The sequence below is a fragment of the Canis lupus genome, chromosome 37 (genome assembly GCF_003254725.2).
Source record: "Canis lupus dingo isolate Sandy chromosome 37, ASM325472v2, whole genome shotgun sequence".
NCBI classification, from domain to species: domain Eukaryota; kingdom Metazoa; phylum Chordata; class Mammalia; order Carnivora; family Canidae; genus Canis; species Canis lupus.
The window spans coordinates 17,751,965-17,764,762 of record NC_064279.1 but is presented as its reverse complement, the minus strand read 5'-3'; the positions used below and the strand labels follow the sequence as shown (position 1 = coordinate 17,764,762).

Below are 12,798 nucleotides of genomic sequence, written 5' to 3'. Positions count from 1 at the left end.
TAGCAAACTCCATGTTGCATGTGGACACACCACAAAAATGTGCTGTAGTGCATGTATGTATTTCAAGGGCTGTTCAAGTTCACTCCTGAATATGAGAAAGCAAGACTGTGCCTGACATGTTCCCTTTGATGGGGTTCAGGGCAGGCCACCCCAAAATGCACTACTCTGGGATTTCATAAATTGCAATTAAAGTTACTCAAGAACAGCTGATGTAAGGACAACTTGATCCTTTTCTGCCTATGAAAGCAGGAAGTAAATTCCCCCTATGAAGGATGCCCTCCCTGCACGTGGAGAATACAAGGCATCCTTACGGCCATCGATAAGGATTTCAAGGCCAAGAAGGCTCTATAAACAAATCTTGCTGCTTCATTAATTTGCTATCCAAGCCCAAACTTCTTTGTCTTGTCAACTCTTCAGAAATTTATTATCATTGTCTACACAGTATAAAAGTTGCCTGCTTTGATCTTTTCTTTGGATCTCGTATCTTTGGGGCCCTCGTATGCACAAAATTAAATGAAATTTGTTTTTCTCCTCTTAATCTTTTATTACAGAGGGTCTCAGCCAAGAACCTAAAAGGGTAAAGGGAAATTTAGCTTTCATATCCTATACCTAGCACACTTCTTGCCACATCACAGTGGTAATTTACCATGTGTCATTTTACACAGACCAAAAATAAGCTTAGCCTGCCTCAACACTAAAATAGGAAATTAGAAGCTCTAAACCTGACTTTGTTTTTTTTTTTTTTAAGATTTTATTTATTTATTCATGAGAGACAGAGAGAGAGGCAGAGACACAGGCAGAGGGAGAAGCAGGCTCCATGCAGGGAGCCCCATGTGGGACTTGATCCCGGGACTCCAGGATCATGCCCTGGGCCAAGGGCAGATGCTTAACCGCTGAGCCACCAGGCATCTCTAAACCTAACTTTGAAGGCAAGTTGGCACTATGAGGGATTTTTAAACGAGGATGCCATGCACCATCTTTAATTTCACTGTCGTAAATCAACATCATCTCAATAAGATAGCAATTCAACATGAACAGAGTTTTGCTCAAAGGTTACCATGTGATATGGGCCAGGGTAAAAATAACCCAATAATACATGATGAAATTTAAAATTCAGTCCACTATATTCTGAAAACTAGAAGTAACCAGGAACAAGGTAAAAATCCTGCTTAAAAAAACAAAAACAAAAACAGAACTATCTTATGAAACTATAACCTCTTGAGAAGGAAATGTCCTTACTTACATGGGAAAATAATTTCCCTTGTTAAAGAATGAGAATTTCCCCTTAAATGCACACCCTTATGATAAGAAGTTAGGTCTTCTCCCCCAGATTAATAAAACAAAACAGAATAAAATGAAATAAAATAATACCTCTGCTGGAAGGATTAAGCCCTTGTGACATTTTTTTTTCCTCTGCACAGAGAATTAAAATATATGTAGGTGAAGGGTGCTGCTTCAGTATTAGTCATTATTAGAGTTTTCTCCATGTCCTTCTTTAGAATGTTAACATATTCACACAAATACGCATTTTCAACTGTTCCAACTATATTTAAAGAGAAATTTTAAGGAGAAAAAAAACCTGTACGGGAAAAGAATGTCCTTATTAGAGCCTATGGGTTTGAGTTCTGTGTAGGTATACATATTAAGGAGTGAATAACTGGATGTCTTATAAGGAAGCCTGGGCTTAGTAATCTCAGGATCTATTTATCATCAGCAGATGCTCACTCGGGGTGCAACCAGAGTGATTACTCCCAGAAAGCTCATAATTGCAGTAATTAGGGTCACATGACCTCCAGCCAGCATAGCCTTAAAAAAGCAGAAGGCCAAACATTAGCATTTGAATGGCACCAGAGGTCTACTGGTTGAGAAAGTTTAAGTTAAATGCACCAGAAAGCTTTGGATGTCGATCTCAAACACACTTAAAGGAGTAGTTTAAGTTATTTTTATATTGTCCATTCTGCCCTCTGCAGAGGCCTGAGCTTTCCCTTACAAAGGCGAAATCTCATCAGTACAGCCCCACTAATTTACTTGGCAACAGGTTGTAATGACTGAGGAGTAGTGATTTACCAAAATCTCTAAAGATTTTACCTAAATCTTTTCTCTTTAAAGCCTATTTTTTTCTTTGTTTTAGAATATACTAGCAGTATATTTGGAGGATCAAAACCATCCATTGACTACTTTTTAAAAGATATAATGATTGAATTCATTGTAAGGACAAATACAAATGAAAAACAAGAGGTTTAATTCTGCTTGCTGAAAATAAGGGTAGAGACGTTCTCTCTCTCTCCTTTATCTTTTAGAATTTCTTTCACTCCCCTTTGCAAATGTCTGTAAATCTTTATAATGGCTAATTAAGCCTCTGCCCTCTCTCACAGTCAGGAATGTTTCTTCAAGGGCCTGGGAGCCATCTTTTTAAAATGCAAACATGGAGGGAGGTAGCTTCTCTATCTCCAGTTCTGGTGGGAAATGAAGAGCCTAACTTCAGGGGACTTCTAGCTCCAAACTAAAACTACTTGCTGTCATAAAGGTTGTGAGAAGTTTGTCTCTCCTCTGGAGAAGGCCAATTAGCTAACACACATGGTCACCCCAGATTAAATGTAGTGCTCTTACTTGAGGATTAGTTATTTCTCCTGAAAGCACGTACATAATGGGTTTTATCTGCTTGATTATAAAAATGGGTGAAATTTCTTTTGGTCTATGCAATCTCTTGGTGGATTGCCTGTGATGTGTATCACATTCTAGTTTATGCTTATTCAATAATACACTTGATCTTAGCCAAAAGGCCGAGAAGCGATCAATAATAGAAATTTTGTTTTGTTTTGTTTTTTCTCTCCCTACTACCTTTGTGAAGAGGAATTCTACATTGGGAGAAGTTTGTTATTATATTTCCTCAACAATTTCAATTCCAATTAACCCTTCTCCCTGTACTGGAGCCCTTTTAAATAATTTAACAAACAATTTAAGTGGTAAGGTTCCATATTTCTCATATGAAATTTAATAAAGAGATATAGTACTTAATCTTACTACTTCATTTACCCTTAATTATACACAAACTTGGCAACATAAATATCAAAATATCAAAACATCAATATCAAAATAAATCCTGATAGCATGAATGTCAGCTGGAACACGAGATCCCATGTATCTGAGATATTATTTTTTTTTCACAAAATTTAACATACAAATGCAGCTTTCTTAATGGAAGCTCTTGGAATATTTCCCTATGTAACTATTCTTTGTGCACAAGAAGAGTATGAAAGATCTAATGATGTATTGAACTTCTGTTCAGAGTTAAAACACACACACACACACATACACATACACACATAAAAGTAGATAAAGGATATGCCCAGCCCAGGTCACAAATCTAAACTTAAGTGAGCCTGCACTTTTGGGAAACAACTATCAGGGAATCCTAACACAAACCAGTCACAATCCTACAACCCAGCTTTATGTAGAACATGCTTATAAAGAAATCCCAACCTCCTAGCCTATCATGTCTTTGTGCATTGCCTTTTTTAATGCTCTATAAAACCTGCTTAAAGTCCATCAGAAACACTGTTCTACTGCTTGTGAGGCACTGTAATCCCCCAATCATGGACTGTTTCCCCACGAACAGAGGACACCAAACTTGTTACTAAATTGTATTCTTTCTGTCATTTAACGTAGTTCAACAAATACTTGTGGAAAATAAATAAAGAAAAAAAAAAAAAAAACTAAGGCTGGGACAGAAGAAGAGAGGGAAGAGGTAAAATTCAGGTCCAAATTAAACCTGTCCTAATACCTTCTGCTTCACGTTTCCTAACTTCTTAATCTTTGGTACTTTCTTTATGCCTCAGCTTCCATAGAACTCTTTCAAGAGGGATCCCTGGGTGGCACAGTGGTTTAGCGCCTGCCTTTGGCCCAGGGCGCGATCCTGGAGACCCAGGATCGAATCCCACGTCGGGCTCCGGTGCATGGAGCCTGCTTCTCCCTCTGCCTGTGTCTCTGAGCCTCTCTCTCTCTCTCTCTCTCTCTCTCTCTCTCTGTGACTATCATAAAAAAAAAAAAAACTCTTTCAAGAAATGCCCTTCTTTTTTCTAGATCTCACTTTCTATTTTGCCTATTTAAATTCTATTCACCTTTAAACCCAACTGAAATTTCTTTTTTTAGATCTCTGTAACCACAGTAAATTATATTTTCTCTAGATCACTCTAGAAAGTCATGTACCTAGTATTTGGCTCAGAAGGTTAATACATGATCACCATGTATTAGTTACTATTTATATGGTTTAGCTTTCCCTTTCCTTGACTGCAAGTTATCTGAGAACAAAGGAACCATTTTTAATACTTCTAAAGCATCCACAGAACCTAGCACCCAAACGACTGCAAGTGTATTCTCAATCCTTGACTTATTAATAACTGTTCTGTTCCACTGGAACTGTACCTCTGGTGTAGACTTACTTCATATGTGCAAAGACTTTAACATGAAAGTACAGATAACAACTCATGATTTAGAAATAAGTCTAGACTAGGCAAAAGAGTTATTATCTGGGCTATTTTACTCCTCCTCCTTTCCTTTTACAAAATTTCCATTTGGCTATCAGGCATTTATCTGTGACTAGGTTTTTTGTTTTTGTTTTTGTTTTTGTTTAACATTAACCGTTCTCTTCCTTGGGCACATTTCTTGCCTCCCCTACCCATCAAAATCATCCCGCCCTATGAAGTGGTGTGTACTGCCACTTGGGGCCACCTTAGCTAATGACTCTGCATCCAAGAAAATGGTTTGATTAGCTGACACCATATATGGCAGGATCAAAATGATGAAATAAGTATCAAGAACAAAATCTTTGTGGTCTTTGTGAAATAAAATAATGAAGTGATAAAAAATCACTGAGCAAACCATGCCATAGAAGTGGAGGAGATACTATGTTTAATCTAAAGAGACACTAGATACAGGAAAATCATAAAATTAACGAGTATTTATTTAGTCTCTGCAATGTAAAAACAAACAAACAAACAGCAATTCCAGGTATGGTGAAGGAGAGAGAATGTTGTTTGATAAGGTAAATAAAAACTATTCAGGTAACTTTTCTAGGGATTTATGTTTATAGTTGATGCACAATTATTCAAGTACTATAAGATATTTTAAGGTAATTTAAGTAACTATTAACATGTAACATGTATTTCTTATGTTGTGTAATACATTGTGAAATATAAGAAAAGGTGATCCCACTACACTTAAACACCTATATAAGATAGCCTAGCCTGAATGTACAATTTTTTTTTGTCATTGGTTTCACCTAGCCTACACAGCTGCTTGCAACATACTACTAATAGTGGAAAATTTATTTCCTAATTTCCAATGAGTTAAAACAGGTGGAAAATCTCAAAGGGAAACTAAATATAAAGGTCCTCTCCCTATGACATTATTGCCAAATTGTCATCTGTATTACATCTCTGAGTCCCTAAAAGATAATGGAAAATTAAGTGGAATTTGGAAGTGCTTGCATCTATAAAGTTGCCTATTAAAGTAACCATTTTACTCAGTGACCCATTTTTTTCCATATTGTCAAACTTACCTAAAATTCTTGAACAATGAAAAAACTTGAAAATAAAAATAAAAATCACCATTAGAGGAGGGAATTGTTAATTTTTCTTTTCCTAATGGATTCAGAAATGAGGTCCTTGGTTCCTTCATGGGCTAATCTGGTTTTTTGTTTTGTTTTGCTTTTTAAAGATTCATTTATACCTGGGAGAGGGGGAAGCAGAGGAATAAAATCCTCAAGCAGACTCCCTACTGATACGGGAGCCAGAGCCTGAGTTCTATCTCAGGACCCATGAAATAATGACCTGAGTCAAAACCAAGAGTCAAGGGACACCTGCATGGCTCAGTAGGTTAAGCATCTGCCTTCCACTCAGGTCATGATCCCAGGGTCCTAGGGTCAAGCCCCACATCAGGCTCCTTGCTCATCAGAGAACCTGCTTCTCCCTCTCCCTCTGCTGATCCCCCTACGTGTATGCATGTTCTCTCTCTCTCTCTCTTTCTCTCTCTCAAATAAATAAATAAATAAAATCTTAAAAAAAAAAAAAAAAACGAAGTCAAATGCTTAACCAACTGAGCCACCCAGGCATCCCATGGACAAATCTATGCTTATAAATAAATCCCTGTGGTTTAATTTATTTTCCTCTATGGGGCTGAATATTCCTCATGGCTGGCTTAAATCCCTTTAAAATGCTGGCACAGGGATGCCTGGGTGGCTCAGTGGTTGAGCGTCTGCCTTTGGTTCAGGGTATGATCCGGGCTGGGGATTGAGTCCCTCATTGGGCTCCCTGAAAGAAGCCTGCTTCTCCCTCTGCCTATGTCTCTGCCTCTCTCTATGTGTATCTCATAAATAAATAAATAAATAAATAAATAAATAAATAAATAAATAAAATCTTAAAAAATAAATAAATAAAATGCTAGCAGAGGTGTTTTTCAAAAAGTGAACTAGCTCATTCTAGTACCTTAGTCTTCTTTGTAGAAAACTAATTCTGGCAAGGCACTGACACATGGCAATAGATTTAAGGACAAGACTGAAAAGGTATTTACACTCTCTAGGTAAAACATCTTCAGGCAACAGATATCAAACTCACCCTTACTGATTATTCTGAAGGTTAATATCTTATATCTTATAAATGAAGCCATCACTAAATGGCTTCACTAAATGGCATCACTAATGGTGTATACTCATATAAGCAAGTAATTACGTTTGGATAAATGTATATTTTTGTACTTATTTTTATCCCCCAAAAGACTTTTTTATATTTTTAAGAACTATTACATTTTACAGAAATAGTCTTTTATAAAAATTGTGTCTGGTTTGTGACTAGGTTTCTCTATGCATAAAATGAGGATAATAGTACCTAAACTTTTAAATATCTATTTATATTTTAAAAACTGGCTCATATGCTTGCTCTACTTTTGAACTATAAACTTTATGTGACAGACATAAAGTATTACTGTAAGACAGAAAGGAGGGGGGAAAGAGAGAGAGACATGGGTGGATATAGAAATAGACATAGAAGGATGCGTATAATGTATTAAGTGTTTTGTTTTTATTCAGCTCTTTACTAATTTGAGTCATGGGAAGAAAAGTAAACAAAGCAAAGATTCCGAAACAACATAAGGTGATGGTCACAAGACATTGAATAATAATGGAATGAAACTAAGTTTATGTGGTTTTTCAACTAATATTTCTTTATTGCTAAATAACTGTAGGGGACTGTTTCAGAAAAGACAGTTAATTTTACAGGAACGGTCCATCAGGTGTGCCCAAAAGTAAAGCCCTTGTCGTGTTCATTAGCAAAACTCTCCAACACTAGTATACATATCTGTATAGCTATCTAACTTGTATTATTATACGTTATGCTCTTTTTTCTGCTATGTAACTGATGATTTTCTATTCTTAGATGAATAACTAATGAAAATTACTATCATGTGGATTTATAGAAGCTGAGGAAGAAGAAAGCATATCCCCTTTCAATAATACAAAGTTATTATTTTGTAATAAGTAGGCTATAAAAGAAATAAAGGATTTCTAAATGAATGGAGTCCTTACATAAGAAGAAAATGTACTTCTTATGTTTTTAAATCCTCCAAACTTCCCTAATAAGATATAGGCCCAAATTAAAGTCATGGTATTCTTTAATGATATAAATAAACTGCAAAAAACATCAGCTGTGCTATTCTTTGGAACAACATTCTTTCTTGTCCATGAATTCAGGAAAAGAATAAAAATTGGCTGATCTGTGAATTAAATCCACAGGATTGATTTCAGAAGCAAGTGGTTTATGTGAAAACATAGCCAAGGGGCTGTCCTTTGTAGCCATTTGATACTATAAACATTTAGTTAAGAAAAAAAGACTCAGCTAGAATTTTTTTTTCAACATGGAAAAAATAGACTCATTAGCAGTTACTTAATATATTTCCAGTGAGTTGTATTTTTCTGCTTGTCCTCTGTGGCATCAACAAGCCTAGTTCCTCAGTATGTCAAGACTCTGTCAAAATAAAGGAGCGTATTTTCTGGAAACGTATTTTCCTGAGGTATTTCACTAGACCATGTGAGGAGATTGAGAAGTGATAGCAAGTTTGCCTGTGGTTAGGTTCTGGGCAGACTACCCCATAATATGTCACTTTGGCATATTGATTATTTTAAATAAAAGTTACTTAAGGAACAGCCAGTGCAAGAAAGACACTCTGACCCTCTTTTGTCCTTCTGAAAGCAGGAAATAAATCTCCTTTATGAAAGGTTCTCTCCCTGTACCAGGAGGTAAAGAGATACCTTATCGCCAGAGAGAAGGAATTCAGAGTCCAAGAGGCTGTATAAATAAACCTTGTTACTTCCTCACTAATTTACTATCCCTAAGCCCAAACTTCTTTATCTTGTCAATTTTTCACAAATTTATTGTTTCTTTGTCTAAAAGGTATAAAAGCTGCCTGCTTTGGTCACTTCTTTGAGTCCCATATTTTTATGAGCTCTTGTACAAAATTAAATCTGTTTGTCTCCTGTTAGTCTGTCTTATATCACTTTAATTATTAGGCTAGCCAAAGAACCTAAAAGGAAAGAAGGCACAACTTTTCCTCCCTTACACTTGTCACCCCCACTTCATTCTGCCCCAACCTCTCCCATTCCAAATCATGTCACAAAGCTTGTTTTTTTTTTTTTTTTTTTTCAATGTTTGTAACGGGAAAGGATTACTTTTTATACAAAGGAAGAAAGAAGCATTTATGATGCTTCAGATTTCGGAAAGCTGCACAGGGGAGAGCAAATTCTCCCTAGATCCAACTGGTCTTTCCAGTTTGAAATGTGATGCTAGCAGCTTTGTATCTCTCCTTAAAGTGGTAAGCAAATAATTAGGCATTTTACAAATCTTTCTGGAATCTCTAAGTCACTTTGTCACATGACAATCCAGTAATTAGAATTCTGGGTAAGTTTTCATCCTAAGTATATTTATTTATACTATTATTAAATTATGCTAAACATGAGAATAAAGCGGAATGACAAAACAATCACCATTCTTATACCTTCACTTTTTAAAATTCCTCAAGTTAAACCTAATGATTGTTACTGTTTCAAATGTCTTTTGAGTGATTTGTTCAAAGTCCTTACTTTTTTGCTCAGATTTTTCTGTCACCAGGGAAGAAAATACAATGACTAATAATTATTAGGATATATATACATATATATATGTATATATATTTAGCTGTATATTTAGTTTATAGATATGTAATAAAATTGTTCTTTGAGGCTTCTAATCTTTATAATTTATAAAATAAGCATTTCCTGGATGTCTACTCCTATATGGCCTGACTAGGGCATGAGACAAAATGGCAAAGATACCAGTTGCTATGAGTTAGCAGGAGTGAAAGGAAATGTCCAGAATTAATCATAACATAAAGAAGTATGAGCAAATGCTATGAGGGCTGTGTGAAAAAACATGACACAAGTGGGAGCAGAAATATGGATTCTCTCTGAGGTGGTCCCGAAGGTTGAGTATGTAGCTGGTCAAAGACTTATTTGTCTTGATTCTGCAAAGCTCAAAACACAAAGCTTACTCAGAAGAGACATAAGAGTATCCTCTCTCCCCACTCCTATTAGAGTATTCACATTTTCTACATTATTTTTTCTTAAGTGAAAATCCGCTCAATTGTGCAATATGCTGCTTAGTTTGTTAATAGTATCTTTAATAAAAGATAACTATCATTCAGCAGAGCATATAGAAATTAGTCTCTGGTCAGTTTAAAATGCATATAAATGTCAGTTTATATATGTATAAATCTTCTGGCTTCATTTATATATTTTGTTTTATGACAATAATTTAAAGATCTTCATTAGGTTTATTCCCTGTCTTAAGAGAAGCACCAGAATTTATTAGTCATGTAAAACCCAGGGATTTTGAATACTCACTATTTAAAACTCCTAACTGTGCATTACCTCATTTAATCTTTAAGTGAAGTATAAGTTATTTTTCTTCCCATTTTACAGATAAGATACTGGAATCAAAGAACTTGATGGCAAGCAGCTCGGTAGTATGGAAACATATACGAAACATCAGAATTGGAGGCAGAAGTAGTATTAGAGTTAGGGAGGCCCAGGTCCAAATTGAAACAATAAGATACTGGAAATAGTCTGAATGTCCAACAATAAGTAAAACAGTGAAAAAAATCATAGCATAGCTATAGGATAAAACATCACATAGCTATTAAAATCACATTATCAAGTAACCAGAAGGTACAGAATATAGTTTAACTTCAATTTTGTGAAAACAAAGCAAGACAAAAAGTGGAGGGAAATATACCAAAATATTGGTAGCAGTATTATTAATAAAGAGAAAAAAAGAAATTGGAAAAATCAATACACATATTTTAAAGGTAAAAAGTGTGCAAAATGTTTTAAAAAAATCAGTATAAAGTTTAACTTTCTAGTTTCTGGACTTTACAATGATTCCCTTTTGTAATAACTTTAGAGAATGATGTTTCTTCCTAATCTAAAGTCAGTAATACTGTGTTTCATAAAATCTAAGGTAAGATCCATCATAAGACATTTCATTTGAGGAAGAAAGAAAATATCTGCCAACTTAACTATGGCATTTTTTTTTTATTTTACATGGTTTAATGTGAAAAAATCTTAGAATTGATAAAATATTACAAGGATATTTCTTTTTTTAAAATTTTTATTGGTATAATTGACATAGAGCATCACATTACTTTCAGGTATATAACATGATTCAGTATTTGTATAGATTGCAAAATGATCACCATTAATGGTCAGTTAAATCTGTCACCTTACAGTTATAAAATTTAATTTTCTTCTGATGACAACTTTTAAGATCTACTGTCTCAGCAACTTACAAATATGCAGTACAGTATAGTTACCATGCTGTATATTACATCCTCATGACTTATTTATTTTAATACTGAAAGTTTGTACCTTTTGACTCCCATCACCCATTTCACCCACTACCCATGCTTCTGCTTCTGGCAGCCACCAATCTGTTCTCTGTATCTATGAACTTGGGTTGTTTTTTCTCTTTTTCTTTTCTTTTTAAGATTTCATATATAAGTGAGATCATATGGTATTTGCTTTTCTCTGATTGACTTACTTCATTTTAGCATAATGCCCTCAATGCTTACTAATGTTGGCACAAATGGCAAAATTTCATTCTTTTCTATGGCTAAATAATATTCCATCTTGTATACACACATGTGCGCATGCACACATCCCACATCTTCTTTATTCATCCATCAATGGACACTGAGGTTGTTTCCATACCTTGACTATTTTAAACAAGGCTGCAGTGAGCATGAGGGTCCATATATCTTCTTCAGTTAATGTTTTCATTTTCCACAGATAAATACCCAGAGGTGAAATTGCTGGATTATAGGCTAGCTCTATTTTTAACTTTTTGAGAATGGTTAACTGTTTTGTTTGTTTTACACAGTGGCTGCAATTTACATTCCCACCAACAGTGCACAAGGGTTTTCTTTTCTATATAAGAGCCTTGCCAACACTTGTTGTTTGTCTTTTAGATACTGGCCATTCTGACAGGCATGAGGTGACATCTCACTATGGTTTTGATTTGCATTTCCCTGATGATTAGTGATGTTGACCATCTTTTCATGTATCTATTGGCCATAGGTATGTCTTCTTTGAAAAAGTGTCCTATTTAGTCCTTTATCCTTTTTTTAATCAAATTGTGTTTCTGCTATTGAGTTATATATATATATTTTGGATTCTTCATCAAATATATGATTTGCAAATATTTTTTACCATTCAAATAAGTTGCCTTTGCATTTTGTTCATGGTTTCCTTTGCTATGCAGAAGTGCAAGGACATTTCTGATATCCTATTTTATATATCCCTATCTAAAACTTGCTTTCATCTAGCAAGTCATTTTGCTTAGTTAATATTAAGAAGAAGCTTTTCTATGAGGGAAACCTTTTTTTTTTTTTTTCCTGAAGCAAAAGAACTTAGCTCTAGTTTAGAAAAGAATAGTAATTTTCATTATATATATTTATTTTATGTTGAGAATCTGTTTCTGGTGAATTAATATATTTTTTAAAAGATTTGCTAAATCTAGCTACTTTTCCAAAATATGATTTAGAAAACTACCAAATTTAATTTATTCTCAGTTGAAAAGTAAAACAATACCAATTGTGCTGAACCACACATATACATGTAGGAAACCTAGCAATATGAAAGATGTAAATACATTTCCATTTCTATATATATTTTATATATTTTCATTGATACATTTATTTTGGAATATATAAGTCATTCTGACTCTCCACAACTAGACTAAATACAGGAAACTCTACACATGGAAGATGGGTAGTGGTTCAGATCAAGAAAAGTTTTTATGTATAACTCTTAACAGTTTTTTTTTTAATTTAATAAAATACTTATTTTTTTACATGCTTCTTATCTTTTTCTTCTTTCTGAAAAGTGGCCAAAATGGGATGAGATTTCAAGTTGCCATGTTGACCATACTAACCATAAAACAAACCATAAAGAGGGACAAAATATGATTTATGTAAAATGAAAAAGTAACAATTCAAAGCTAACCCTGTGTATGAAAATATTCCTGATTCAAAGATTTATACTTTGCCAACAATCTCATTCTACTTGTAATTTCTGCTTGGCAGATGGATAGGGGCTAGCAGGGAAAGAAGAGAAGCAAAAGTTCAAAGTCTTACAAGAAATTCCATGTTTAAATATGTGCAAGCTTACACAAAAATGTACTGAGTAGTGAATATGAAAGGAAGCCAGGCTAAGCA

At 34.5% G+C, this 12,798-nt stretch overlaps 1 protein-coding gene and 1 pseudogene across 18 annotated transcripts in view; both read right to left on the bottom strand.

Annotated features, from left to right (window-relative positions):
• Nucleotides 1–12,798, bottom strand: part of MAP2 (microtubule associated protein 2) — a 293,705-nt gene that overhangs the window by 202,796 nt on the left and 78,111 nt on the right. The window lies entirely within an intron of this gene.
• Nucleotides 2,594–2,795, bottom strand: LOC112656830 (U2 spliceosomal RNA; annotated as a pseudogene).